The 20,227-nt window shown below is 44.1% G+C and overlaps 1 protein-coding gene across 3 annotated transcripts in view; it reads right to left on the bottom strand.

Moving 5' to 3' along the window:
- Positions 1-20,227, bottom strand: part of DNAJC5B (DnaJ heat shock protein family (Hsp40) member C5 beta) — an 80,983-nt gene that overhangs the window by 54,962 nt on the left and 5,794 nt on the right. For all 3 annotated transcript variants that reach the window (XM_009213116.2, XM_009213117.3, XM_009213118.2), the window contains exon 2: positions 5,381-5,503. The gene's annotated coding sequence lies outside the window, so the exon portion shown is untranslated. The remainder of the gene's footprint in view (positions 1-5,380; positions 5,504-20,227) is intronic.

The raw sequence follows: 20,227 nt of genomic DNA, 5'->3' as shown, positions 1-20,227 counted from the left end.
GGATTCTGCTTGGGAACCATGCCATTAGAGGCCTCGCTTTGTGCTTGGCACGGATTAGGTATCTGGCAAATGTCCGTGGGGTGATTCAAGAGCAAGTGCTTAACTTGAGTGAGAGTGGGAGGGATGGCCTCGCAGAAATGGTGAAGCCTGAACTGAAAGCAATACTACCACTTGCCTCTGTAGAACTTGGTTCATATTTTTCTATTACAGCCCTTCTATCTAAGTCTAATCTCAGATCTGTATGGCCTTGGTGGCCAGTGACTCTCTTGGTCATCTATTTGCATAAATCAACACGAAGTAGGACTTCTGGGTTTGGGGGCTGAAAGAGGAGGGAGGAAATTTTGACTGGGATCTAGCTCAGAGAGAAGATGAGGGGAGTCTAGACTAGATGATGCCCACTGGTCCCCTGCCCTACCCAAGAATGTGTTTTTGAGCTCCTCTGGGGGAGAAATTAGAGACTGAAGAGATGTTTGCATGAGCACTCTGTAAAGACTAAAGGAAACAACGATCTGCAACTCTGAAACCATTTCATAGGGAGAGGCAGCACCCAGGCCACGCTGGGCCAACATTTTGCTACAAAGAAAGTAGCAACAGAGAACCTGGCAGAAAGTCAGGGGACACTGCTGCCTGCCCCTTCCCCTGCCTCTTCCTTCCTTCTCCTGCCCCTTCCTTCCCTCCTATCAGGCCTGATAGGAAAAGGGCTGGTCACAGAAGGCCCAGAGTCATGTCAGAAAACATTTGCAATACCTGCTAGGGATACTCAGAAATATTTGCGGTGTTTGGAAGCTCCAGAATCACAATGTTGGAAAGACTCAGTACCAGCAAGGGGCAGGAAGAGTGAGGGTGGGCAGCAGGGTGGTGGGGTGTGGGGGAACTTCAGGTTGCTTTGTATATACTTTAGCTGGGGTTAAGAAAACATTATTGATTCAAATTTTATAATGGGCATGGCGTGGACTAATGCTAATGGAGAAAATGGGGATGAAGGGTGGACACTAATCTCCCTGAGCACTGGCACATCTTTGGGAGGATTTTGCAGGAGGTAAGGCCCTGTATTTGTACAGGTGAGGTCTAACAGCACAGCAAAATGAATAAATGAATACCAGGAAGGCCACATTTATTCCCACAGCCAATGGGCCTGGGAACAACAGGGTTTTTACACTCAACAAAACATTATCCACTTAAATATCTCTGCACCACCATACCCTGAGCTCCTCAGGGGCTGGAATCCAATTTTCTATTAATCTTTGAAATACAAGTGACATAGCACAGGGCTATGTTCCATAAAAGTCTTAAGAGCTATCATATTGCATGAAAGGAAAGGAAAACAGAGAATTATTCTTTACTGAGCCCCTCCTATGCACCAGAAAGACAACTTTCATATGTCGTATCATTTAATCCTGTTATCAGTACTTGGGGGCTTCAGAGAGGGACCCCCAAAAGCTTAGGAGTAAGATAAATAAAACTGTTTTCTGAGAGGTAAAATGGGAGATCAGTGCATGCTGGATCAGGAAAAAAGCTGTCTTATAAAATCATCTTAAAGAGATAAATGGCTCGTGGGCCTGCAAGACCTGATAGAACCTGATTAACTGCATAATCGTAACTGACAGTGTCAGGTTCTTCTTGTGTTGGTTATTCAGGAGGATGAGCAGACACAGACAGGCAGAGAAAAACAAACGTGGAGGCCAATCCAAGCGCTATTGCAAGGAAGGCGGGAAGGGACTCAGGCCCCATTGGCCAGGCGGTTGCTCTTGAGAGAAGCCCATCCAGCAATTTCAGCCCTCGTTGTTAAACATTGGACTCATCTAACTCCATGCTGACAAGTCTCCTTCTGGCTACTATCTGGCATCCTACATAAATCTCCCTCAAGGAAGAGAATGCACTGGTCACATGGATTCAGTTCTTTTCACTGGTCTCAGGGACACTTCTATCTCCTGGTAAATGAATAAATTGGCATCTGATGATGATTTGTCTTGCCCTGAGATCCACCCACAAGGAGGACATGAATTGGTCACATTGACACAAGTGATCTTCTTCCAAAGATAACTGTTTCCCTTCATAAAATAATAGACATCCAGAGTTTGTGCGCCATCCGGAGAGCGTGGCTGCAGGGAGTGCGGTCTTCAGCAAGGCCCTGCTCTCTGGCTGCCACCAACTCAGCTGGTTGAGCTTCAAAGGCTGAGAACCGGACAGCCTTTCACTGTTTTGACCACGGTAAGTTCATGATGTGGTGATGAATGCTGTCATATGAAGTCTCTTAGAAGATAAGCAGCCTGCAGCCCCCTAGGGGCAGCAGGCATATACCTCTCTGCTTTGCAATCTCATTTTGTGGATGAGAGAATTGAGTCTCCCAGAAGTAAAGCAACTTGCCCAGGTTCACAGAGGTGAGTTTGGAATTTAGAGCTATCTGGTTCTAAAGCCCATGTTCTTACTAGAGTGTCATATTGAATAACACTTGACATGTCTAAGATGCTTTACAATTTACAATTTCCCCCAACTAGTATCTCATCTAATCCTCACAAGAACTCTGAATAGCGGTGACACTGAACCGAAGCAGCCTTGCACTGTGTCCAGCTACAGGTTGTGAGGGACCCTGCGGCTCTGTCCAGGGTGAGGGGCCACATGGAGGCGCAGTGGGATCTAAGGGCTACTGCAGCAAGTGTTTTCCCTCTGCACAGACCCTGAGCCTGCACGTGGACTAAGAGGGAGCTCCTAACGGAGCTAGTGAGGAAAGTAGAGTTAGCTGGAAGTAGAGGAACGTGTGGGTTATGCAAGAATTTCAGAACTTCTGCAGGGAGCCCAGTTTGTAAGTCACACAGGAAAGAAGATTCCTGGCCTCTGGGTCAAAACCTCCTGAGGATCTCCAGGAAGCCCTGTGGCTCAGGGCTACAGGAAACACATGAGCCACAGCCCTGAGTGTTTCTAGTCTTGTTAAACTTACTCCTACCACCTATGAAAAACCACTCTCTCCTCTCCATTCCCAAACTCCTGGTTCTTATTTTCCCTGCTGACTGGGTGGTGACAGGAGGGGGGCACATTAGGTTTGGCGTTGGGCAGCACTTTTACTGGGTACACCAGTGTTTGTGAGCGAAGCAGCCTAACGTTAGCATTCATGCTTTTCACAGAGGAAGACTCCGAGGTTTCTGGAGTTGAGGGTGCCTGAATCCTGTCCAGTATCTTTTCCAGTGTAAGGAAAGCAGCCCCGGGGAGCCTGCAAAGCCCTCTGGTGCCCTTTGAGGATGGCTTTCTCCAAGGCTGCCTCCTTCAAAATTATCCCAGGTATGGAAAAAGAGAGATGGGTTCAAGCGGGGGCTGCTCCCAGCCCCTTCCAGAGAACAGTCCTGGAAACAGCCTGGAGCCTGTCTTTCCCTGCCCCAGGCCTTTGCTTCTCTACCCTCCCTTTTCTAATAGGGGGAAAAAAAGGGCAGATTCCATTTCTCAAAGAGTGTCATACCTAGAAACTCATACCCGGGAAGACACAGTAGCTAGCTAATTCTTTGGTTTATGATGTTTTCTCCAACCATCACTTCATTTAGAAATTGAATCACATTATAATTTATTCCTGCTAAATGAAATCCAGTAGTCAACTTGTTTTACAATACGGATTGATCAATATTCAGAATGGGTAGTATAGAGTGTATATTGTCTGTTTCGTCTTCTTTTGCCCTGTTCCCAAAGATTTCCTTTCAGACAGACAACATCTTTTAATGAAGAAACTTTTTTAAAAAGTCCATTTGCATTATGTTAAAATGCAAGCAAAAGATAGTTGGTCAATGTGGGAAGTAGTTGGCTGACTCCACAGACTGAAACACAAAGGAACCAAAAGATCATAAGGCTGCTTTGTGCCTCAAGCAGCACAACACACTACTTTTTCTGCCTCCTTGTTAAGTTAGAAACCAGATTCTTCATATATTATTGATTTCTATGATATTTAGTTTCAGATTCAATAGAGCAATACATTGAAACCTTTAATGGGTGTAAAGATGTTATGTCCTGAGAACGTAATAACATAAAAACTCTTCCTTAAGTAACCTTAAATAGTGGGCCCAAAACTTTTTAAAATTCCTTATATAAAATACAACTTTTGAAACTCTTTTTTCTGTAACCTTTTGAATTATAATATTCTTATGCAAATTTCAAGTCTTTATTATTTATTCATAGTCCCTCATCTATCAGGCATCCAATGGGGAGAAAAATCTTGTCTAGCAAAGTCATTAGGTGACTTAATTTTGAACATCCAACACATGATACTTAATCTTCTGAACTTAAAATTACTTTCTAACCGCACGACAAAGCCATTAATATTACAAAAAGCATTGACCTCTTTAGAGTGACTATCAAACCAGGTACTGCTCACGTGCCTCTTGATAATGGATGTAATCGAAAGAAGGTACAGCCCCCCAATGACAATAGGCAATGACTCAAAATGAACAAAAATTTTAAAGATTCTAATTCCAGGGGTCCTAAGAGTGCGGTTCTAAATTTTTCATGTTGAAATGAAATCTTCATTTCGAAGCAAAAGAAGCTTCACCTATATCTATTATGTGAATTTGAAAAAATAGAAAAAGTCAAACTATGCCTTTCTTGGCAGGGTCCCTTCACAACTGAGAAAATGAATGTGGGCAGAGGAGATTAGACCATTAAACACAGCAAACACTCTCTCCATGGCATTCCCTGGAGAAATCAACATGCTTTGCCGTTTTGTCATTACTTCTTTGATTCCTTCGTAGAAATTCGTTTAGTGGAGCAAAATTCCCATAAGCCCAAATAATGTATCTTAAAGCTAAATGCACATCCAAAATGCAAATCTTATGTTTAAAAGTAAAAATTCTCCCTAGAATGATTACTTATTTGCTGTTTGAAAACAATGGTCTCAGCCAGGCATGGTGGCACACACCTGTAATCCTACCTCTTTGGGAAGCCAAGGTGGGTGGATCACCTGAGGTCGGGAGTTCCAGACCAGCCTGGCCAACATGGTGAAACCCTGTCTCTACTAAAAATACAAAAATTAGCCGTGGTAGCGGGTGCCTGCAATCCCAGCTACTCAGGGGGCTGAGGCAGGAGAATCACTTGAACCTGGGAGGTGGAGGTTGCAGTGATCCAAGGTGGTGCCACTGTACTCCAGCCTGGATGACAGAGAACCCGTCTCAAAAAAAAAAAAAAAAAAAAAAAAAAGGTTTTTTCATTGCCCTAGTCGTTATATAAATGGCAACCTGAAGATGTGGCAAGTCAGAATGTTACTAGTAAACCACAGTACCTGTTCCTGGAACCCGGAACCCCAATTCTGTATCCGCAAACAGGAAAAACTTGCTGTTTTCAACTGGTCTGGAAATAATGTGCAAGGAAATAAAAGAAGGCAACAACAAAAGCTGCTGTTCCATACCTGTTCCACTGTTTCAAAGCAAACAGCTGCTCATTTCCATCCTTCCCCCTGTGCAGGGTTAAGCGGGTCAATAGAGTCAGGTTACTTTTCATTTGTTACTTTGCCAGCCAATTGGTTATCTCTCTGGAAAACACAACAAAGAGAGAATGAAACATGCATGACCGTAAAGCTTGCAATTACAAGGCATCCACTGATACCAAAATATATGCCGCATCCCACTTCTGATCCTTTGTCAACTGGTGCTTGGTTCAACCAAACACCACTGAAGAACTGTCTCCAGTGTCTCCACCAGGACTCTCCATTAAGGAAATAAGCTCATCTCCTGACATGTGAAGTGGGTTCCTTCAAACTTCATTTTCTTTTTGGTCTATGGCTAGTACTGATCAGTTGATTTAAAATTACTGGAAAGACCATGCAATATTAATAAGCGGGAAACTTTAATTGCTCACTATTTATTAACCCAATATTTTCAAATCTGCATATTTAACCCTTGTCTAGTTAACAGGCATTGAGTCACAGTACTGACTGAGGTGGTCTTAAGAGTTAAGGCATCTCGTGCTAATGCCCATACTCTCACAGACATTAAAAATTCTCGTGACACAACAAGTCTTATGATTTTGAGTAAGATCCCACAGACTAAAAATGTGTTACGTGAGACAGGTTTTATTCCTGAATTTGGCACAGTGGGGTCCTGAAACCTGAAGGAGTAGTTTAAGTGTGCTGCTTACCAAGACAAGTAGCCCAGCTTCAGGCAATTTTGTGTGAATGATTTAGAGCACTCTTGCCTCTAGAGGGCATTGGTATTTTAGATACCTTTGAATTTCCAGCCAGAGTTTATGAAGCTGCCCATCATCACATAAGAAGAAGAAGGAAGAGGAGGAGGAGGAAGGAGGAGGGAGGAGGAGGAGGGAGGAGGGAGGAAGGAGGAAGGAGGAGGGAGGAGAAGAACAAGAAGAAGATAAAGAAGAAGGAAGAAGAAGAAGAAACACAAATTTAGAACTAAATACCCAAGTTCCAGCATCACCTCAGTTTAAGGACAGTGTCCTTTGATGACATAAAAGTAGTTGCTATATGCATATGGTGAGCTTTGTATGTTTATTGCAGCACTATTCACAATAGCAAAGACTTGGAATCAACCCAAATGTCCATCAGTGACAGACTGGATTAAGAAAATGTGGCACATATACACCATGGAATACTATGCAGACATAAGAAAGGATGAGTTCATGTCCTTTGTAGGGACATGGATGCAGCTGGAAACCATCATTCTCAGCAAACTATCGCAAGAACAGAAAACCAAACACCGCATGTTCTCACTCATAGGTGGGAATTGAACAATGAGATCACTTGGACACAGGAAGGAGAACATCACACACCAGGGCCTATTGTGGGGAGGGGGGAGGGGGGAGGGATAGCATTAGGAGATATACCTAATGTAAATGACGAGTTAATGGGTGCAGCACACCAACATGGCACATGTATACATATGTAACAAACCTGCACGTTGTGCACATGTACCCTAGAACTTAAAGTATAATAATAAATAAGTAAATAAATAAATAAATATGGTGAACTTATGGGTAGCTTTTTAAAAATGTATGTTTTAGTTTATGTTTCAGATTTAGTCTAATAAGAAATACTTTTAGTAAGAGTCATTCTTTTTGCACAATTAATCACTCTCCTTAACCATTAATCTTTATTTTAAAGTATTACATAGAACATTAGTTTCAAAAAGTTAAGTAACGCAGAACTCTTCAGCGAAGTGGAACTGTAGCTGAGTTTCAAAAAGAAAGTGCAGTATTCATTCAACAATTAGACACCTATTGAATTCAAACACTGGACTAACTGCTAGAAATATACTGATAAACAAAAGTCAACACAGACCCTGGGTGTGTGAGTCAAAGAGTTACAGCCTTCCGAGACAGGCAGTGAGCAATCAAATGGTCACCCAAAAAAGTGGAAAAGTGAGACTTTGGAGAGACACTACAAGAACATAAAATCAGTGAACAGGGGAAGATTAGAGAAAGCTTCCCTGAACAAAAACATCTGGGCAGAGATCTGAAAAGAACTAGATAAAGGAGTTGCTGATAGTAGCAAATATATTCCAAGCAGGTGGAAGAGCATGTTCAAAGGTCCTATGTGCTTAAGTCGGAGAAATTAAAAGGACATACTGATGCGTACTGTCATACAATGGACGTCATTACATGCCTGTAAGCATATGGCTTCCGATATCAAAAGATACGTCCAGAGATCAATGGGATCATATTCCACATAACCAGGTGAGACTTTCTAGAAGTGGTGAGTTTCAAATGATGTTTGCAAAAGGAAATAACTCATGGTAAGCACATTAAACAATTCTTTGATTCAAAATGCACTAATGTATTGTAAAAGCATTGCCAAGTGGATGATTTATATTTTGAAAAAGAGAACTTAGTAGATCTTCCAAGATTGAACCAAAGAGTCCTGTCTCTGAGGTGGGAAACTGAAGATAGAACCATGATGGGGAGGAGGGTTTTACATGCTAATCTTCCTTGTTTTCTCTATTTGTGGGGTCTTCACCATTCCTTTAGGGGCTTCTAGGGAACTTTTATACACGTCTTTCAATTGCCACATATGGCTAGGGTTATTTTAAGAAATGACGGGTGCACCACCACAGAATCTGCAGCAGGTACCAGCTGAATTATTTGAATATTCCACCCGAACTATCTAACACATAAGCATTAAGGTTACATAGTCTTTCTTTTAAATTTCATATCTCAGCAAGCTCAAACACCACTTGTTTTGAACATGTGATGTGCAAGGACATGATGAACAAACACATTATTATTACTAATATTGTTATTATTTTTACTACCTCTCTACATCATTTGTGTTATTAGTATTACAATATGAAACTCAAGCCATCACTTTGTAAATTTCAAAGAGATAAATCATCTGGTCAAGATTCATTGCATTAACTTACTTGGGAAAGGGAAAAAAACAGGTGGTTGCTTTGATTGCATAAAATGAAAAAGCTGTCACTATTACTTCAGTATCTAAGATGTCGCTACTAAACAATTCTGGCAATTCTTCTGTAAAATCAAGTGCCTATATGTTTCTTCAGAAGAACAAACTGGTTAATTCCTATTATGTTTTATCATTTTACAAAGTTAAAAAAAAGTCCCTTTTAAAGAGAAGTTACAAAGGGGAGAGAATTTTAATGTGCCGAAATCTATAAACATGTATAAAACATAGAAATACAGAAGGCGAAGCAGAGAGACCTAGATTATAACTCCCTCTAGAAGCACTTGGAAAGATTTTAAGAATTCTGACGCCTGGGGCCCACCTAGACTATCCCAAAGCAAAAATCTGGCTCAATGGTGCTGGGCTTGTGTACTTTTTAAGGCTCATGGGGTGGTTCTAAAGAGCTGCCTGGGTTGAGAGCCCTGTTTACCCCGTGTCAGAGAGATCTGACTGCCGACAGCTCTCCAGTCAAGCAATGTGGAAAACACCTGCTGACCAGCAGCTGTCTGGAGGAATTTCCCACTGCCTGGGTTTCCCAAGAAAACATTTACTGAAGATAATGGCATCCTTGTGAAAAAACACAAAATAAAATTCAGTTTGACTCAAGAAGGAGTGTCCAAAAACATTCTTATTTCTTAAACATTGGGCAAGTCGCCTTTTTTTTTTTTTTTTTTTTTTTTTTTGAGTCTCACTCTGTTGCCAGGCTGGAGTGCAGTACAGTGGCACGATCTTGGCTCACTGCAACCTCTGCCTCCCGGGTTCAAGCGATTCTCCTGCCTCAGCCTCCCAAGTAGCTGGGACTATAGGCACGTGCCCCTACTCCCGGCTAATTTTTTGTATTTTAGTAGAGACGGGGTTCCACCACATTAGCCAGGATGGTCTCGATCTCCTGACCTCATGATCTGCCTGCCTCGGCCCCCCAAACACAGGTGTGAGCCACTGTGTGTGGCCTCAAGTCACTTTCTTAAGCCTATGTCTCCCCTGAAAATCATCATAAAATATAAACCCATTTTACTTTTTATCTCCTAGAACTTTTATCAAATGTCTATTACGATTTGCCAAGAATTATACTAAGAACTTTTATATACATAGATTATTTTCTAGGGTTGAAGTTTGGGAAAGTTTTAAGAAGGTACTCTCTCCCTGCCTCCCAAAATGGGAACACAGTACATTGGAAGAGCTTTAAGAATTTGAATGTGTAATCCTGATAGATTTCATTCCAAATTTAAAATGCATCAGTGGATGGAATGAGTTATACAACAAATGGAAATTGCTCCCCCGTATCACAGTGCAAGGCACTATACTGGGTATTTTGGGAGACTAAGAGGTGGTGATGATGATGATGTTGTTAGTGATAGTAGCTAACACTAACTAGATTATCTCATTGAAGCCCTAAAAAGTATAAAGTGGACTGGGTGCAGTGGGTCACGCCTGTAATCCCAGCACTTTGGGAGGCCAAAGCTGGTGGATCACCTGAGGTCGGGAGTTTGAGATCAGCCTGGCCAACATGATGAAACCCCATCTCTACTAAAAATACAAAAAATTAGCCAGGCATGGTGGTGGGCGCCTATAATCCCACCTACTCAGGAGACTGAGGCAGGAGAATCGCTTGAACCCAGGAGGCAGAGGTTGCAGTGAGCCAAGATCGCACCACTGCACTCCAGCCTGGGCAACAAGAGTGAAATTCCATCTCAAAAAAAAAAAAAAAAAAGAAGTATGAAGTGGGTGTTTTTATGCACTCATTTTCTAGAGGAGGAATTTAAGATTGAGGAGGTTGAGTGAATTGCCCAAGGTGACCAGCCAGTAAACAGTGGACTCTGGCTTTGAAATCAGGCTGGTTGATTCCATAGCTTAAGCTGTCACCCATTACAGAGCTTTGCTTCAGGAGCTTGTAATTCCAGGGGACTGCTGCCTACTATATTCCCTTGCTTATCAGTCTATGACTGTGCCAAGTGGTACATGTTTTAAAGCTCAAGAAAAACATTGGGGTAATGGACTTAAACAAGGAACTACCAAGTGTGTTCACTAATAAAATCCAACTCACAGTTCTAGTGTCAAGGTTAAGAACTTACTTCCTTTGGTTAAGTAAACTTTCGGTTAAGTAAAGCTCAGAACCTGAGAACTGTGCTACAAAAAAATATTGACTGAGTCTTGGTCCCTGCTAGGCAACATAATATGTATTTCACATGTGTGAAATTTAAACACCTTGTTGCTTACTTACAGTAAGCAATTGCTGTAATAAACCAAGGAGGCTTCGAGTCAAACAGATGTATTTGTTTGACAAAACGTAAATAGAACTTTGATCCCTGATTTTGCCAGTAGTTATTTTCTGTTCCCATTAGCCTAAGATGTCTCTAGTGTTAGCTTAAAAAAAGGTAGAAAACAAAAACAAGGACGGTATTCCCTGCTCAGGACAAAAGTCCTTTTTAGTGGGGTTTCTAATATGGAAGTTGCTCTGCAAATTGTTGTCTGAATGTGACTAAGCAACCACAAAGCCATGAGTACCCAGAACCCAAAATACTTTCCAATTCTATTTGTTTGGTGATGGTAACAGCATGGGCCTGAAGATATATCTTTATCTTAACTCTAAATAAACCTCTTTCACTCAGCCCAAGTAACAGACACATATTTGAAAGAGAAGGAAGTGCTAAAGATTCCCTCCTGAGATTAATGACACCACTTACGTCACACTGGATCAATTCCTAAGTGCTTTCACAGGTCATATCGTATCCATTATTTGGTACTATTAACAGGTGCCCATTTTAAGAAAGGTAACCTGTTAGGTGTGATTGTGTGACTTCTGCCAAGCATGAGCATCAGTCATGAGGGTCATAAATCTGGAACTGGAATCCAAGTGGTCTGCTATCAAATTATGTCCTTCTTGATCCCAGTTAAATAAAAATACTGAATGGAGCAAGCAAATTGTAAATGACAAAGGGAACCCCCTCATGGCCAGGTAGCCCCCACAGTGGTCACTGGTCTTGGAAGCAGGGCAGTCCCTCTGCCGCCTTCTGGGCCCACTGCACCAAGCAGATCATGGCCTTGCATGAGTTCCCATTATCCACAGTGGATCTTCTCGGTGGAATACTTCAACTTGCTCGTGGAGGTCACAGCCATGCCCTCATACTCTCTTTTATAGATATACATTCTCCCCTCATTTTGCTGAAGTTTTCTCTTTCATACAAAAAGCCAAGGCTCACTAAATTGCCATCAACTCATTAGTAGAGCTTCTGGTCTGCAAAGCCACCTGCTTTCCTGCAGAGCGAGTGCTCCTTTGCTATTTACAACATGCTGTTGCTAAGAACAGTCTTGCTCTCTGCTGAGTGTCATCAGAAGGTGCCCATAACCGTATGGCTAACATTGAATGGCCTGTCCCAGAGGTGAGAATGGAAAAGCCCCTGTCTGAATGAGTTGTGTCATCTGCTACAGATTCTTCCACAAGCACACACACTCCGTTGCGGCCCAGACACTCGTGATTAGACAGGCGATGGTGCTGGTAGCATCTGCCTCTGCTGCCCACCTCTGGCAAGGCACCTCTCCCGCGTGGTCTCTCCTCCCAGGCCTAAGGTCACCCTGGAGGTCAGCCCAGCCACCCCTTCACAGGGCCCCCAGTACCCACGAAGCCTCCCATGCCCTCAGTAGCTCTGCTCCTGCTCCTTCCAGAGCCTTTTAGGAGCCTTTAGAAAATTTTCTATATTTCTCCAGAACCATAAATGCTCTGCTGTCAGTGGGAAGCTATCAGCGGGAAACCGTTCAAGACCCCAGACACACACACTGGTGAACTGGCCCCTGTTGCCGAAGCCCCACCGCTGTTGAGGCAACAACAGTGCAACCTCAGCCATCCCTCGACCTTCCCTGGGGAATCCTCCATTCTCCCAGGGCCAGGTCTCACCTCCAGATGCGAATTGGAACAACTCACAGAACCAGTTTAAAAGGATGAGCCCAGGAAGTAATGAGCTGGGTCCCTGCAAGAGGCAGCTCTGACCTGGGACACAGTCCTAGCCCTGCTGCAGAGCAGACCAGAGCTGGACAATCTCACGACTGGGTGGGAGAGCAGGCAAGGAGTGCTGCCCCACAGGTCCCCCTGCCTCAGGCCCTGGGCGTGAACATCCAGCAAGTGGCCCCAAAAGCCTCCTCTGCAACTTTCTTAGAAGTCCGAGCAAAATATTCAAATGAATCCATGTTCAATTCAGCACTTCTTAGTTCTTAAACTTAAAAAGAAAAAAAAAAGTTGGGTGCCAGGATTGCAGTCCTAAAGCAAGACCGACCCACCATTCAGTATGACTGTGGTGCCCTCTGGTGTTCATAAAGAAAGAAACTGTAAACAGGAGTTACAATTTCAAAATGTGTCTCACCCCAAATCACCCTTGATTTTCCATGTGCCTGATGCCTGTCTCTCAGCCACCTAAGATGACGAGAACTGCCTAGGAAAACACTCCTGGAAACATCCGCGTGGGGCAGGTCACGTCTGGAGAGGACGCTGCCCTCTTGGTGCATTCTTCTGAAACTAGAGTTTTGCAATAGCGTCCCACAGCTCATCTGTTGCTACAAAAATCTGGGTTTTTTTTGTAAGGCTTCTGTCTGAAGGGAGAAACATTGGAGCAACTGTGGAAATTCTGAGATCTCCACTCCATCCACTCTTCAGCTATGTCAAGACGAAAGACCCCTGAGAGATCCAGGTAGCAAATGACAACAAAAACCCAGGAACCAACCAGAGACAATCAGCCAGTTCACCAGCAGTGAATAAGTGCTGCTGGGGGCTGCTGGGGGAATGCCAAGGCTAAGAGATGTCCTTCACCTCTCAGAACAATACCTGGCACCTCTTGGGAAGGACCAGATCATGGTAAAGAAAACACGTGCTGGAAGAGGGACGGTCTCCTAGGAACAGAGACAGGGAAAGGCAAAAGCCGACCTTCCCTTTGCTGTTCACGTGGAAGAACTTCCATGCCCTCCTGCCCAAACGTGATGCTGTGACGGGGTTGTCAGTTTCCCCGCGCTGCCGTAAATGGCACAAACCGCGTGGCTTAAAACAACAGGAATGTCTTCTCTTGCAGGTGTGGGGCCAGAAGTCTGAAGTCAAGGTGTCTGCGGGGTTGGTTGTTTCTGGAGCTCCGAGGGGAGTCAGTTCCATGTCTTTCTCTTGGCCTCTTGTGCCGCCAGCAATCGTTGGTGTGTGTCACCGTGGTGTGCCTCCAATGTCACATGCTGTTCTGCCCTGGGTCTGCGTCTTCACGTGGTTTTCCCCACTCTGTTTGTATCTATCTGTATCTCTTCTTCTTTTCTAAGGAGGACTCCAGTCACATCGGATTAAGGGCCCACCCTACTCCAGTAAGGCCTCATCTTAACTTAGATCTTAATTATATCTTCAAAGACCCTGCTTTGAAATAAGACCACATCCACAGGTACCAGAGATTAGGACATGTCTCTTTTAGAGGCACAACACATTCAATCCACAACAGGATTGTAAAATTGCGCAGATTTGGAGATTTATTTAGGCCTAGGCAGTGGTGCTGGGAAATATTTGATAAACTAGATTTCCAGGGATGGGGGGGGCATTAGTGGAGGGAAGCCCTGGTTTGTAATGTTTGCTGATTTTGCTTCCAGGCCTATTTCAAGCTATCAACATAACACCTGGCTTGCAAAACTCCTGAAAATTCAGCAATGCGTGGCTCTCTTTCATTAGTACTAACCATGCCCTTGGGCCTATTTTATGAAAAATGTCAATAGCTAAAAGGAGTTATTTATTACAGTTTTTTAATGCATATTTTGTATTATTGAGGATAAGATGTCCCAACAACTTTTGATTATCTACATGTAAAATGACCAATCTGTATGTAATTCATATCCAATTTCAAATCTGAGCATGCATCCAGGTAGATCTGTTTTCTGGGTCTCCATTACCCTAAAACAGCATCAGCCTTCTCCTCCCAGCCCCTCCAGACACCTGCCCCCACCTCTGATGTCCTCACCACTCACAGATTTCCCACCTCCCTAGGTGTGACAACTCCACCATATTCTTTGAGGTGACCCTGGCACTCAGCTTCTACTCTTTCTATCCCAACCTTGTCATTTGGCCTGGGGCCCTTCAGCACCACCATGGCCCTCCCAGCCAGCAACCCCTCCCTTGTCAGATCTTGGATGCCCTCCACCTCTCAAATCTGAAACTCCAGACTCACCTCTCTGCCCACCACTGCCACCTTGCCAACAACTCCCTTATGCACGTGATGCTTACATCTCGCTGATACCTCCGAGCTTCCCAAACCTATCTGCTGGGTCCCTTTCTTCAGCTCCTTCCCTGTTCAATGAAATCTCTGGGATCACCATTGTAACCGCCGCCTTGTCAATACGCCTAACTCTATCCACCACCCCAGCCAGCACTGGACCGCATGTCCATCTGCTGGTGGGGTGAATGCTGAAGCTGCAGACCCAGGGTCTCCAGTGCTAGGGGCTTGCAACCCTACCCAGCACCCTCTGTGTGTCCCAGTAAGACCTTTTACCATTCTCCACCACTCCTCAGCATTCCCATCTCACTTCCAGCAAAAGACATTCCCACCTACATCACACATACACACACACAAATAGAATACTCCCTTGTTAACAAAGTGTGTTCACATAGGGTCATTTGACCCACACACCTGGGACAGGCAGGCACGGCAAGTGTTATTATTTCCACTTTATAAATCAAGAAACTGAGGTTCAGAGGGGTTTCATGTACACATCAGACAGTTATTAACAGAGCGAGGGTAGGAACATGGGTCTCCCAATTCTGAGCATCCCAGGTCAAGTGGTGCGGTGATTTTACCAGTGAGACCTTGGTATCCAGAACGAGCTCCCACATCTCTGGACACCATCCAAATTCTCTATCCACCTCTAGGGTGTGCTGCCTTCTCAACTATGATTCAATTGCTCTCAAGGCACCTAACGTTTATTTACCCTTCATGCTACCAAAAAAAAAAAAAAAAAAAAAAAAAAAGCAGAATGATCTTGAAAGCAAGAAGCAGTTTTTTTTTTTTTCCTTTCCTCTGAGAGTTGTTACCACCGATTGTGTTTCCTTGTGGAAGTGTTTGGCTGGTAGAGGATTCTCAGAGTCCTCGGCTGAAACAAGACAGTTCACCCTCTGCTCCTGTGGTCTGCTTCAGAGCTCGGGAGCTGACCAAGGGTCTGATCAGGAAACATCTTCCCATGGAAGCCAAATGCGTGTCTGGAGACCCATCAAGGTATCATAGAGAAGAATCCGCTGGGTGGATCCAATGCTGTGGGCTTACATGGATGAGATGATTTTCTGTAAACACATAATACCAGCCAAAGCCACTTCCTCTGGGAATGGGAGTCCTAAGTGAGTCATATTCTAGTCAATTAGGAATCTCAGCTCTTTCCCGGGCCTTCCAGCAAAGCATGCACACCAGAGGGAATCTGCTTCTGTTAATATAAAAAGTACTTCCCTACTCCAGTTCCTCTTCCAGTACCTTTGTTTGTGTTGTACCCACATGGCTGTACATGGAGGCAAATATGCAAAACAGGTGCCGACCTCCCGTGTGGCCCTGGGCCAGCCTGCGTGCCTTCCCGCAAGGCCACCTCCAGGATGTCTTGTTCTTTGACCTGCCTGCACTGGGTCAGTCCAGGGGGCTGACCCCATCCCATCCCGTAAGAACTGATGTCTGTGGGATACACCAGAAGCACTGGACTGGGACACGGATGGCTTGGCTTCTAACTGTGTGAACTTGGGGAAGGCCCATGCCCTCCTGAGTCTCTGATTCCTCCTCTGCAAAATGAGAGTTTTGCTATGGGCGAAGCTAACTGGGCAATGCCATGAGGACTGCTTATGTTGTCACGATGAAGGGGACTCCGTAGAGCAGAGAGTGCTGCGGGAAGTTGAGGACAAAGGAGCTCCTTTTATACAAGATTTATTTAGGGGCTCATAGTTATGTTTAGAACTGAACAATGTTTTTGCCAAGCTCTAGTGGAAATGGAAAATGAGGAACAGCAATGTATCAGGCGATGAGGAGCAAATAAAAAGAAGGGAAAGCCCAGGCCTGCTCGTGGGTGAATCAGCAGGCAGCACACACCTGCGGAGCCATTGATTCATGCACATTTTAAGCAGTTTTTATGGACAGATTTTGAGGAGCGATGGAACAGGATTGGACTGGTCCATGGGGCCATTTAAGGCAACCGAGGGTACTCTTGGTGGCTCTGAGGACAACAGTTTAAAAGGATGCCTCCTAGTCCTTGCCCATGGCTGCCTCATGGGGAAGCTGTCACTGTCTCCCTCCCAAACAGGGTGGGGTGGTGGGAAGAACACAGAAATGTTGTGAACATTAAATAATAATATCCACACAAAACACGAGCATGTAGCTTTCAACAAATGCTAGCAACTATTCATGCTCTGTGGGTCATCTCAAAGGCCAAGGAAAGGGGAGCCTTCTCCAGGCTCCCAGCTACACTCAGGTCCCACATGTTCAGGCGTGCCTGCCCCACTGCTGCCCTGAGTTTTGGCCAGTGGCCAATGTCTTCAGCTCTCCTCCATCCTAAGGAGGGAGCCCCAGGGCCTGTGGGGAGCACAGCACCAGTGCTGGGAGGCAGTGGTCATACTGGTTCAGAGTACCCAGCTGAGTCTTAGACTTGTGTTGAAATCTTGGTCCTGCCATTTACTGGCTGTGCTGCCTTAGACAAGTGTTACATCAATTCTCTGAGGCTCAGTTCTTCATCTCTAAAGTGTGCAAACATTTGTTAAATAAACAGCTGTGGGGTAAATGGGAATAAGGCCACTTTCCACATGGGAGGTCTTTGTGGCAATTAAATGAGGTAATTACTAGGCCAACTGATGACATAGTAGGTACAATGATTAATTTTATGTGTCTACTTGACTAGGCTGCAGGGTGCCCAGATATTTGGTCAAACATGATTCTGGGTGTGTCTGCATACGTGTTTTGGGTGAGACGAACATTTGAATCATTCAATCATTTGAATCAGTTGACTGAGTAAAGCAGGTTGCTGCTGCCCACCCCACCCTCATCCAATCAGTTGAAGGCCTGAATGGAACAAAAAGACTGACCCTCCTGCCTCACTGCTTTGAGCTGGGACATTGGTTTTTTTTTCTACCTCCAAACTCAAACTGAAACATTGGCTCTTCCTGGGTCTCAGGCATGCTGAATGCAGATCCTGGGACTTGTCAGCCTCCATAACCATATGGACCAACTCCTTATTTTATATATGTATATATATGAAATACATACATTACACACATATGTCCATCTCTCCTATTGGTGCTGTTTCTCTGAAGAACCATGACTAGTACAATAGGTGCTTAAGAAAAAAAAATAGGTTGCTTTTAATGATTGCTATTTCTGTTATCTCAAAACTAAGCAAGAAATGACGTCTAAATGTAAAGCTGACTGAAATTATGTTAAGGGATAGGAGGAAATGCCAATAATGACCTAAATAGCACTTATTATTTGTCTGCTATTCAGATGGTATCTTTCATCTTCTAAAATGAGCATTTATAATAACATATGTGTGTATCAATTGTGGCAATATCATTACCTTAAATTCTGGGAAACACATTTTTATTTTTTACTTTTTTTATTTTTTATTTTTTTTATTTTTTATTTTTTTTGAGACGGAGACTCGCTCTGTTGCCCGGGCTGGAGTGCAGTGGCTGGATCTCAGCTCACTGCAAGCTCCGCCTCCCAGGTTTACGCTGCCTCAGCCTCCGGAGTAGCTGGGACTACAGTGCCCGCTTAATTTTTTGTATTTTTTTAGTAGAGAGGGGGTTTCACCGTGTTAGCCAGGATGGTCTCGATCTCCTGACCTCGTGATCCGCCCGTCTTGGCCTCCCAAAGTGCTGGGAATACAGGCTTGAGGCACCGCGCCCAGCCACATTTTTAAATATATATTGATAACTACCTCCTTCTAGTTGTATAGTTCTTTAAAACTAAAGAATTATATTAATTGGACTATGATTTTACCATTCCCTAGTTATGATGAAATCACTGATATGCAAACCTGACGGTCTGCTAACGAGGGTGAAGAAAGTGCTCACTGATTGCTTCTGCAATTTATAGAGGTAGTGAGGGGCTCTCACGAACATGCGCCCAGGAGAAAGCCATTACTACGAGATTCCAGACACAAGGGAGGACCGTGAGCAGCCTCAAGATGTGAATAGGAAAGACTCACGCCTGTAATTTCAGCACTTTGGGAGGATGAGGCAGGCAGATCACTTGAGGTTAGGAGTTCAAGACCAGCCTGGCCAAAATGGTGAAACACGTCTCTCTACGAAAAATACAAAAATTAGCAGGGAATGATGGTGGGCACCTGTAATCCCAGCTACTGGGGAGGCTGAGGCACAAGAAACACTTGAACCTGGGAGGTGGAGGTTGCAGTGAGCTGAGATCGTGCCACTGCAATCCAGCCTGGGTGACAGAACAAGACTCTGTCTCAAAAATAAATAAATAAATAAATAAAAAAGAAAAAAAAAAAAAAAAGAACATGCCACAACAGCACAGACTACAGGTGGAGGAGGAAAAGAAGGAGACCTCACCACTCTATCAAGTGGACTTACCAATAGAGGAAGGGGGCAGTGGTGGCAGGGGAGGGACAGAGCAAGTTGATCGTGACCCATGATTCTGGAGATGAACTACTTTCTGACAATATGAGTATGCCTTGAAGTGATTCATAAGAAAAGATGCAGTCAGAAGACATGGTATGTTTAGTTCCTTTAAGGTTCTAGGTAGGAATAAAGGACATAAGGGGATTTTAATCTTTTGTTGTACAGGCCATGACTTTGAAGAGAAAGGAAGATGTAGGAAGGGGACTGTTGGCCCGGGATGCTGTCAAAAGACACAGTTGATTTTCTGGTGATGACTCTGAGCTACCAGATATTAAATAGCCATCAAGGAGCACCATGAAGACTATGATGGCTATCAAATAACCCAGCTGGCAGAAGACTTGCCTCCTAATGAAGACTTTCAACTGAAATCTGAGTTGGAGAGGAAGACAGGCTCCATTATATTTACACTATGAAGGACAATAAAAGATAAAATGCCCAATATTTTTTAGAAAACATAGCACGAAGACTACCAGGAACAGTATTTATAGGCACAGTTGTTTATTCACCAAAGTTTATTGAATAACTAGTTGCCCTGGAGACTGTAACAAATGAATGAGATCCAGGCCCCATATCAACTGGAAGTGTCTTCTCCAAAGCAAATGTCGAGGAGCTGTCGACTACCCCCACTCTCACTGTCAGAAGTTTCATCTCTGAGAAGGGAGAGAGAGATCCAGTCTCTTTAGAGGGCATCAGCAGGAAGTGATGCTGTGCCATGGACAGTATCATTTCTAGGCCATGCCAGAAACCCAGGTGTCTCCCTTCTCTCACCCTCTCCATTTAAACCATGCCGATCAATTAACCAGGCCTAATCGCGCCTCCTTTCTAAAGCTCTCTGAAGTCTACTCTCTTCCTCTGTTTCTTGAATAGAGGTAGTGAACTTGGTCACTACCCTTGACCAAGCTTATTATCTCCTGCCAGCCTTCTCTAACTGACAGTCCTTTCTCCAGTCTTTCTCTGGTCCCCATATACTAATTCCTTTAAAATGCAAATATTATCCCATCACTGCCCTGCTGATAACTCTTCAAACTTGCCCGTTGATCTTTAGCTAAAAGTCCAGCTTCTTAGCAGGGCCAATCCCTAGGACTTGCCCCTGCCTCCAGTGCCATTTCTTCCCAATGCTGTCCTGTCCACTCAAACCCAGTTTCTATTAACTACTATGCACGTTTAGCTCCACGAACACACCATTCTCTCTGTCCTCTGAGTCTTTACACATGCTCTTCCCTGTCTCAAAACATTCT

This window comes from Papio anubis, chromosome 8 (genome assembly GCF_008728515.1).
Source record: "Papio anubis isolate 15944 chromosome 8, Panubis1.0, whole genome shotgun sequence".
Classification (NCBI taxonomy): Eukaryota; Metazoa; Chordata; class Mammalia; order Primates; family Cercopithecidae; genus Papio; species Papio anubis.
The sequence above is the reverse complement of the archived record's forward strand: the minus strand, read 5'-3'. Positions and strand labels throughout refer to the sequence as shown.